We start from the raw sequence: 10269 nt of genomic DNA, 5'->3' as shown, positions 1-10269 counted from the left end.
TTCCATTATAGAAACATTGATTTAATTTGAATAAAGTACGCATCAAGGGTGTTTGAAAGCCAAATCACAACGAAATATTAGGAAAATAAACAAATATTTTGTTTGAAATTTATAATTACAGAGTAATATAGTGAATAAATGACAAAAAATCTATATTCCAAAATTCATGATGATGACCATCTTATTATTAAAAGAATAAATAATAAAGTGGTTAACATCGTGAATTTTGGAATATAGTTTTGTCATTTATTCACTATATATATATATATATATATGATTGTTGAGCTGGATTAAATCCGACGATATGAAATAAAATGGAGGTGGAAGGACCTGGATACTCAACGTTTCGCCCGATTTATGCGGGCTTCTTCAAGAGGGATGGTCATTGACGAGAGAGTCGGAGGATTGGGGCTATATATAATGATGGGGGAGAGCAGCGTGTTTTCCTTATGTAAATTAGATGTCATATATACATGTATATACATTTTTTTTTTGAGAGAAGAACTAATTAGAGTAAACTAGTGTATTGGATTACGTCTAAAAGATAAAATATCGTAGAGATTAAAAATTGTGCTTGGAAATATAGCGGTGATAGATTAAATAAATAAAATGACACGAGATTACGAAAGAATCTTTTTTTTTTTTTTTTTTTTTTTTTTTAAAATTAGAAATAATTGAATTGGGATAAAATAGCGCAGTAACTTAAAAGATGGTATCTAAAAATAAGAATAGGTGATAAAATGGAGTCTAAAAATAGATAATGATAAAATACAGTAAATAAGTAAAATAAAAATAAAATTAAGTGAAATTACGATTTTTTTTTTTTTTTTTTTTTCGCGTTTAACCGGTGTCTAAGTTGTTTTCTTTGATAATTATTTTCGACAGAAAGGGAGCAACGTGGAAAAAACCTTTTCTTTGCTTAATTATATTGCTGGAATGGGAGATTATAGCTGACTCAATTAAACGTCGTGTGGATCTGTTATGTATGTGTTTAAGGAAAGTTGCTTTGTTAAAATCAAAATGGTGGTCGTTTTCCATGATGTGACAAAATATGGCGTTGAGTGTATTGTTGTTTTTTACATCTCTTTTGTGTTCATATATTCTTTTATTTAAATTACGTTGAGTTTCTCCTACGTATATTTTTCCACAATCAAGGCAGGGTATGGAATATATTCCGGCTTTGGTGTTAATGTTGGTGTTAGTTATAATTTTACGTGTTAGATCCCTAATTGTTAAAGAGTTTAGTTTTGTTATTTGAATGCCTGTCTTATTTAGGTTCTTATATATTGTGTCGTTGTTTTTATTAGTTGGTAATGTTAATTGTCTGTTGTGTATCTGGCTATTTAAGGAATGGTCTCGGTTTCGGTTATGGTAAATCACCGCTATACTTCCAAACACAATTTTTAATCTCTACGATATTTTATCTTTTAGACGTAATCCAATACACTAGTTTACTCTAATTAGTTCTTCTCTCAAAAAAAAAAAAATGTATATACATGTATATATGACATCTAATTTACATAAGGAAAACACGCTGCTCTCCCCCATCATTATATATAGCCCCAATCCTCCGACTCTCTCGTCAATGACCATCCCTCTTGAAGAAGCCCGCATAAATCGGGCGAAACGTTGAGTATCCAGGTCCTTCCACCTCCATTTTATTTCATATATATATATATATATATATATATATATATATATATATATATATATATATATATATATATATATATATATATACTAGCAAAAGTACCCATTGTTGACTGGGTTCAAAAACAGCCTACAGAAAATTGACTCTGATTTATGAAAGTATGATAGGTTATGAAAAAGAAGGGTTGTAAATTTGGGCTGAATTTGGGGGTATCAAAACCAAAGCAAAATATGATGAAAGTAAAAATAAAATAGATAAACCCCATGATTTATTATACCATACCTGTTCACTCTGAAACACTTATCACAATATTCTGTGGATCTATATTAAATAACCTTGGTAAACTTTATGACATTTCCATTCTATATATATATATCTCTGCGACTGCATTGTGAAAGGTTGGAAGAGTGCGGAGGAAACGCGAGAATAACGTCAAGGTGAGTTACAATTAAATTTACCAAAATGATCCAAGATGGTAAAATTAAAGTAAATTATAAATATTAAAGAATTAATATTTATAAAATTATCTCAGGCAGATATAAAAGCTCGATAAAACCAAATAGGAAATAGACCTTATAATATGAGCAAACAATTAATAAAAGATGTTAAAAAACACTTTGAAATGAGTTAAAAACATATTTAATCTGAAAAGGAAACACTAGATAAATGGATGGTCCTTAATCCGCGGAGTTTCGAAGAAATACTCTCCTTCTCATCAGAGGGTAGGAATTAGCAAAATGCGGGATCGTATTTTGCATGCAGAAGTATTTGATGAAGCAACAAGTAAGTCAAAGATCTTACTTGATAACAAAAAAAGTGAAGCAGAGGGAATATGGTGGAGAAAAAGGTGATTATACGTGAATGGATAGTCTGGTGGAAGATAAAAACTCCAGTGACGATAAAATCCAAATGTAAAACTTCAAGAAAGTTAAAAGAATTTCCATTTGTACAAGTAAAATCCAAGGAAATCCCGTAATTGGAAGAAGATGGTCCATAATAATCCAAAGGCAGAAATCCATGGAATAATTCACAAAAATGTGTACAAGGAAAAAAGAAAAGATTCCAATAATATTAATAAAAGAAAAATAAGATATGCTTTTCACTCTACTTCCGAGACATAAAAATAAATAAGAAAGATCAGGGAAGAAAAAAAAGAGAGAAAAAAAGATGATAAAGCTCCTATTTGGTTTTATATATATGTATATATATATATATATATATATATATATATATATATATATATATATATATATATATATATATATAAATATATATATATATATGTATGTATATATATATATATATCCCAAAAAAGAAAAGAAAACAACATACTGAAGATGGAGTATATCTTCGAAATATATTTGTTATAAATTTCAAACAAGTAAAATATTTGTTTATTTTCCTAATATTACGTTGTGATTTGGCTTTCAAGCGCACTTGATGCGTATTTTATTTGATTCAAATTAAAACAACGTTTCTATATTGAACTCAGACCCTTCACGTTAAAATAAATATATAAATGACTTTGGTGCCATCAGCAAGAATTGAACCCAAACTCTTTTCCCGAATTCTTTAGCCTCTGAGAAACGCACATACACACATACATATATATATTAAGCGAGTACGTAGCGAGGTAAATATATTTTGTTGTGAATAAAGGGATATGTGTCTTATGCTATATGGCATTAGTAAGCAGATAAATTATTTGAAACCGGAATTCACAAAACGGATGGACGATTTAAACGCCAAAGGAAGCAAGACGACTTCAGTTTTAAAATTATATAATAAATAGATAGATAGATAAACAGGTAGATAGACAGAGAGATAGATCAGTTTTTTTTTAACGCAACGGAGTTAAATTACATTTATTTGTAAGGAAAACACGTTAATATGAGTTAAAACTAAAAATATTGTTGGCCTTGTGTATGCTTTGAATTGCAGAAGCAGCTTTTAATATCGGATTTAAGACAGGGCGGCCATGTAATAAGTAAGTAGACCTTTTCAAAGCAAACCGGAAGTCACAAGCGGGTAGACGATTTAACTGCCAAAGCAAGCAAGCTGATCTGAGTTTTATAATTAGATAGGTCCTGGATATGACCTTAAACTATATCCAGTGGTGAGGCCCCAGCTTTCGGGCTTTGGGGAGTGTGGAGTCACCCTTTAATTGCCATTGCTCCCAGGTCCACTCTGACCGGATTGGTAGTACCTTTTAGGGGCCCAACTATGGGTTAAATAGAATCCGATTTGAAAACAACAAATATATTCTATTAGAAATTTTTTCTTCAAAATGTTTGGATTCGGCATCAAATAACCTGAAAAGGGTTGATAGGCCGTAAAACAAAAAGCAACAATCATAATTAGATAGATAGATAGATAGATAGATAGATAGATAGATAGATAGATAATAAGCGAGAAGATAGCGAAAATAAAAATATTTTGTGGTGAATAAAGGGACAAATGTGTGTCCTATGCTATAATAAGATGTGTATCAGTCTGAAAAAAAAATGTTAATCCTGAATTGTGTCAGGAATGACACATGAATCTGTCGAACGAAAGCAGTGAACGTGAGAACATCTGAGGGGCACATGTTTTCGTGTGGGGCTTAACTTTGTATTAGTCTTCTCTGTACGCAACTGATACACATATGTGTGCGTGTGTATGTTTATATATATATATATACATATATATATATATACATACATATATATATATATATATATATATATATAAGACACAACAAACACACACACACATATATGTCATACAGACGCTCGGGTTTCAATCCTGACTTGAGGTAGTTGCCTGTCTAGCCGCACTGATGAGCTGTGAAACAGCGTAACAGTACTGTATGTGAAATACTATATATATATATATATATATATATATATATATATATATATATGTGTGTGTGTGTGTGTGTGTGTGTGTGTATGTGTGTGTTTGTGTGTGTATGCGTATGTATATACGTATATATATATACGTATATAGTCTATTTAAGTGAAGAAAAGTTATCGGTTACAATATGCCTGAAAATGGAAAGAATATTAGCTTTAAATTATATGCGAACAGTTAGGAATTTTTACTTAGCTTTGGTTTTTTTTTCTTGGATACTCGAGGCTAAAAAGCATATATCACCCTGAATATTACCTTAAATCTTTATTCTATCCCTAAGCAAAGTAGAACACCTAATAACACTCTAGTCAACTACTTTTAAAATTAGAAAAACCCAGTTTCAATATTAGAAGTACATCGTCCCTCACCTTGACTACGGACTTTTGCAATAAGTCATGAAACTATTGTACCTAAAATTCCTCTCCAAACTACAAAATACTGCTGCTTGTATACTAAGCAAGTACCTCCTATAGATACTTTAGATAGAACATGCAATAAGTCTAGATTTATAACACGGTGCCATGGACTTGGAGTCTATATTCGAAACACCCTCCCCCTAACTAGAGAAATAAAACTAGAATCAGAGGGCCAGGCCTTTATGTGCTTCAGACTAAATATGCAACACAATATTAGCTACTTATATTTTCTCTACCGCTCTCCCTCAAACCAAGACTGTACCCTAATAAACAAAGTCTCAGACAGCATAGATATAGCACTCTCCCTCGATACTAGCGCACAAATACATGTATTTGGTGACTTCAATGTCCACCACAGTAACTGGCTAGGATTCTCAAATCACACAGACGTAGCTGGTAGCGCCACATATAGCTTCTCTATATCTCATTCCCTATCTCAGATGGTTACATTTCCGACACGTTTCCCAGACCAGCACGATCAACATGCCTCACTTCTAGATCTCTTTCTGACAACAGTTCCCAATGACTGTACAACAAATGCCCATAGCCCACTCGGGAATGCTGATCACGCTGTGATAATGGTAGAAATCAGCCTAAATTCTCGCCCTAAAACTGAAGACCCACTACTCAAAACAACGAGGTATTACAAAAAGGCTGATTGGGAAGCCATCAGGGAGCTCATCAGAGATGCCCCATGGCAAAATATCTTTACTCTTCCAGCGGAACAGTGTGCAAATGAGACAACTGAATGGTTCAAAACTGCTATTGAAGCACATGTTCCCGCACGGAAATACTATAGCAAGCCCCACTCCCCCCAATGGTTTACTTCTGCTTGTGCAGCTGCCATTTGTCAAAGGCAGCATGCGTTCCGCAGATTCAACCGACATAAGTCCAGCTCAAATAAACAGAAGTTTATAGAAGCTAGAAATAATTGTAAGAGAGTGATAGACACAGCTAAGTCAGATTACTCTGAAACCACCAGAAAGCGCATCGAAGCACAGAAATTAGGAACCCGGGATTTTTGGAAAATCTACAACAGCGTAGTTAATAATGGACAGTCAATTATTCCCCCACTAACAAACAATCATGAGGTTGCTTGCACGGCAACTGACAAGGCAAATCTGCTTGCCAGTCGGTTTGCCTCAAACTCCACACTGAACTCGGTACACCACTCACTCCCTGATTTTCCTCTGCGAACAGACGCCACACTTGACGACTTGAAAATCACCCCTTCTCAGGTACATGCTATTATAAAAAACCTAGACACCTCTAAAGCATGTGGACCAGATCTCATCCCGGCTGTGCTATTAAAAAAATGCTCTGCCGAGGTTGCTCCAGTTCTGTCCAAACTTTACAATAAATGCCTTAACGAATCTTGTTTTCCCGACTGCTGGAAAACCGCCTCTGTGGTACCAGTCTTCAAGAATTCTGGTGAAAGAACTGACCCACTAAATTATCGCCCCATTAGCCTCCTCCCGCTTTTCGCCAAAATATTTGAGTCCTTAGTTAATAAAGCCCTAGTCCAGCACCTAACAGCTGCTAAACTCTTGACTGACAAACAATATGGATTCAGGCAAGCCCGTTCAACAGCAGATATCTTAACTGTAGTTTCTGAACGTATATACCGTTCATTGGATAAAACAGGGGAGGGTAGAGCGGTGGCCCTTGATATATCTAAGGCTTTTGACAGGGTATGGCACGATGGTCTTCTAAGGAAAATTAGATCATATGGAATCACTGGAAGAATTCATAACGTAATTAAATCCTTCTTAAGTAATAGAAAAATCAAAGTTGTCCTCGACGGACGTACATCCAAACAATATGACATAAATGCGGGAGTGCCTCAGGGGTCTATCCTTGGACCTCTATTGTTCCTGATATTCATAAACGACCTCCCTGATAATATTGTTTCGGAGATGGGTATATTTGCCGATGACACCACTCTCTATAACAGATATGAGGGGAAAACAAATGAACACATATCCAAGAAAATGGCAGAAACACTAGAGGATGACCTCCAATCCGTAGTGGAATGGGGACAAAAATGGTTGGTCTCATTCAATGCTGCTAAGACTAAGCTTGTTTCCTTCAATAACTACAAGAAACCTTCTCTACCACCAATAGCAATGGCCAAGAACACATTGCCTGAAAGTACTTCTTTTAAACTCCTCGGCCTAACGTTTACAGGGAATATGAACTGGAATAGATACATTGAGAGCATTGCCAAGGCTGCTGCAAGGAAGGTTGGCTCCCTCTACCGTGCTAGAAAACTACTTACGCCTGCCAGTATCCTATACCTCTATAAGGCAACCATTCGCCCATGTATGGAGTACTGTTGTCACATCTGGGCTGGTGCATCTGCTGCTTGTCTCTCGCTCCTGGACAGGGTTCAAAAAAGAGTCGCAAACCTGATAGGTCCTGAACTGTCATCTGGGCTTCAACCTCTGTCCCATCGACGAGATGTTGCATCCCTCTGCCTGTTCTACAAATACTTTAATGGTGAATGCTCTGACGAACTGCAAACACTTGTACCTCCCCGACGTAACTACCCCCGACAAACCCGACAAGCTACTAAGTCTCATCCCTTTACAGTGGAGATCCCTAGGTGCAAGAAAGCCTTTTACTCCAATAGTTTCTTCCCCAGAACTGCGGGTCTTTGGAACTCCCTTCCGGGATTCTGCTTTCCCAACTGCAATGATATGCAGAAGTTCAAGTGTAATGTTAACAAACATCTTTCTACTCTTCTCCCTTCATAATGACCCCGCTAATTAATTCCCTAATAGTAGCCCCCTGCTTCAAAGTGGCACTGTGCCTTGTTTGGGGTGAAAATTGAATAAAAAAAAAAAAAAAAAAAAAAATGTGTGTGTATGTTTATGTATATACGTATATATATATATATATATATATATATATATATATGTATATATATATATATATATAGAGAGAGAGAGAGAGAGAGGGGGAGAGAGAGAGAGAGAGAGAGAGAGAGAGAGGGGGGGCAGCATTTTTTGTCCATAGCATATTTCATTAAATAAAATAGACGTTTTTTTGTCTATTAATTCTATTTTCGATTCTTTTCAACACCTGAATAACAGCCTTCACTCCTGGCGGGAACTGGCTGATGTGATCACCATATTTATCATAAATCCGAGTACTTTCCAATCCTTTAGGATTTATCGTCAGGGCTAAATTAATCTAACTGGTTTTGAACATTTATAAAGTTTTTTTTTCTTCACTCGTTAATTATTTTATCCTTTTTTCCATTGGTGAAAATTGTTTAAATACATAGTTTTGACTACCAACACTTTGTCGAGGAGATTAACCATGCATCGCCCCGAAAACAGTGCTATATTTAACCATTTGACTAACCAACATTCCTCTCCTCTGTCCCAATTTAGGAAAATTTTAGTTGACAACACATCTATACTTGAACAAACCAATAATAAAACAGAAACTTGAAATACTACAAGCATTACTAATAAAATCTAAAAAAACAAAACAAAACACAAAACAAGACAAAAAACCTAACTATTAATAAAATAAACTTTAACAATAGTAATAACATCCTGAAGTGTTTGTAGAGTTATTTGTTTTAATAGCTTTGTAAGCGTTTCAGGATGTTATTAATTTTAACTAATTTTAACCAATGGATAAAAGGATAAAATAATTAACCACTGAAGAAAAAAAAAATTCATAAATTGCTCCAAAAAAGTTAGATTAATTCATCCCTGACGATGAATCCGTTAATAAAACATTTCAATGTAATTTAGTGTTAGGTTGTATAAGGCGTTGACTTTAGTCAAAATCGCCTGTTCCTTGTTTCATCAGGTATTTTTGATGATTTTGATTATCGATGCTTATCGAAGACATTCTGATATAAACTCTGTCTAAGAACACTGATAGCTACATAATGTACATTTGTGTAAAATTCTTTACTCAAAATCGATCCAGCCGTTTAGGAATACATAGGGGAGACCTCTCTCACACACACAGAGTTCCTTTATATCACCACACAAGCAGAAGAGCCTAGCCTATAAAATCAACAGTCGGTTCTTTGATATAATAGGTGCGTTCGAAATGAATGTTTCTGTTTTAGAGCACAATTTAAGAACTATACTTGACGTTTGCATTTAAAACTCCAATTCAAAACTTTTTATATAAATTTTTTTTTTAAATACGGTGTAGGTTGTCTATTTTGCAATGTAGACTACAATGTATTATGGACTAAGTCACTTCGGGGAGGCATGTGAAGCTTTCCTGTCGGTAAACCACGGAGGGTCTGCGACTAGAGCAGGCAATCAATCGATTTGGATTGAAAAATGGACATTTCACCGATTTCGATGACAACAAAAGTATTGGAATTGTGGAACATTCGGTGATCTTAATTAAATCCCGGAAAACGTCGTGTTTATCTGCTCGCATATATATACTTAGGGAAGACAACGGAAACAGCAAAACTGAAGCTGGCTTGCATGACACGATATATGCAAATGTAAGCAAATTTGGCTATATTTTATTGATTTGAAAATATAGTTTTTTTTTTTTTCTACCAATTTTCATGAAATTTTAACCATGGAATAGTATTATAATCTTCAAAAAGCCTGCAAAATTTTATGTAGTTTTGTTGCATTCCGTAATTGAGATGCGTCTGTGTGCGTGTGTGTGCAACATATCTAATCGCATATCAGTCGAAAAAAGCATCTGCACATAAGGTAATTGGAATAAAAATTATAAACCTGGCAAGCACCTGCGTGTAAAAACAATGAACTTGGAATTGTCAGAAAGAAAAGTGAAAAGTATGTTTGAAAGATCATTTTTAGCAAAAGGTGTAATCGAAGTCAAGCCAATCCAGTGAATCACTATAGCCGAATAAAACATTCTTGGGATGTGGTTACAGTAACAATGCAATCCCACAAAGGGGCGTTTTGGGTGATCACAAATACTTTATATAAGCATTTAATAACAACTGAAAAGGATATAAAAGTTAGTCGACAATTGAGTCGCGAAGAATCGAACCGTCGAGTTGCCATGTGTGTATCCCTTTTATTCGTGAATAAGAACTCTAGAGAGAGAGAGAGAGAGAGAGAGAGAGAGAGAGAGAGAGAGAGAGAGAGAGAGAGAGAGAGAACGATAAGAAGTAGATAGAGTGTAGAAAACGCCACTTGTCGGATAAATCTTAAAGGTAATTGAGATACGTTTGTGTGCGTGTATGCGCGACATATCTAATAGCATATCAGTCGGAAAAAGTATCTGCTCATAAGGTAATTTGTCTAAAAATTATAAACCTGACAGGCACCTGCGAATAACACT

The sequence above is a fragment of the Euprymna scolopes genome, chromosome 44 (assembly GCF_053919585.1).
Source record: "Euprymna scolopes isolate OS-2025 chromosome 44, ASM5391958v1, whole genome shotgun sequence".
NCBI classification, from domain to species: domain Eukaryota; kingdom Metazoa; phylum Mollusca; class Cephalopoda; order Sepiida; family Sepiolidae; genus Euprymna; species Euprymna scolopes.
Note: the sequence above shows the minus strand (reverse complement) of the source record.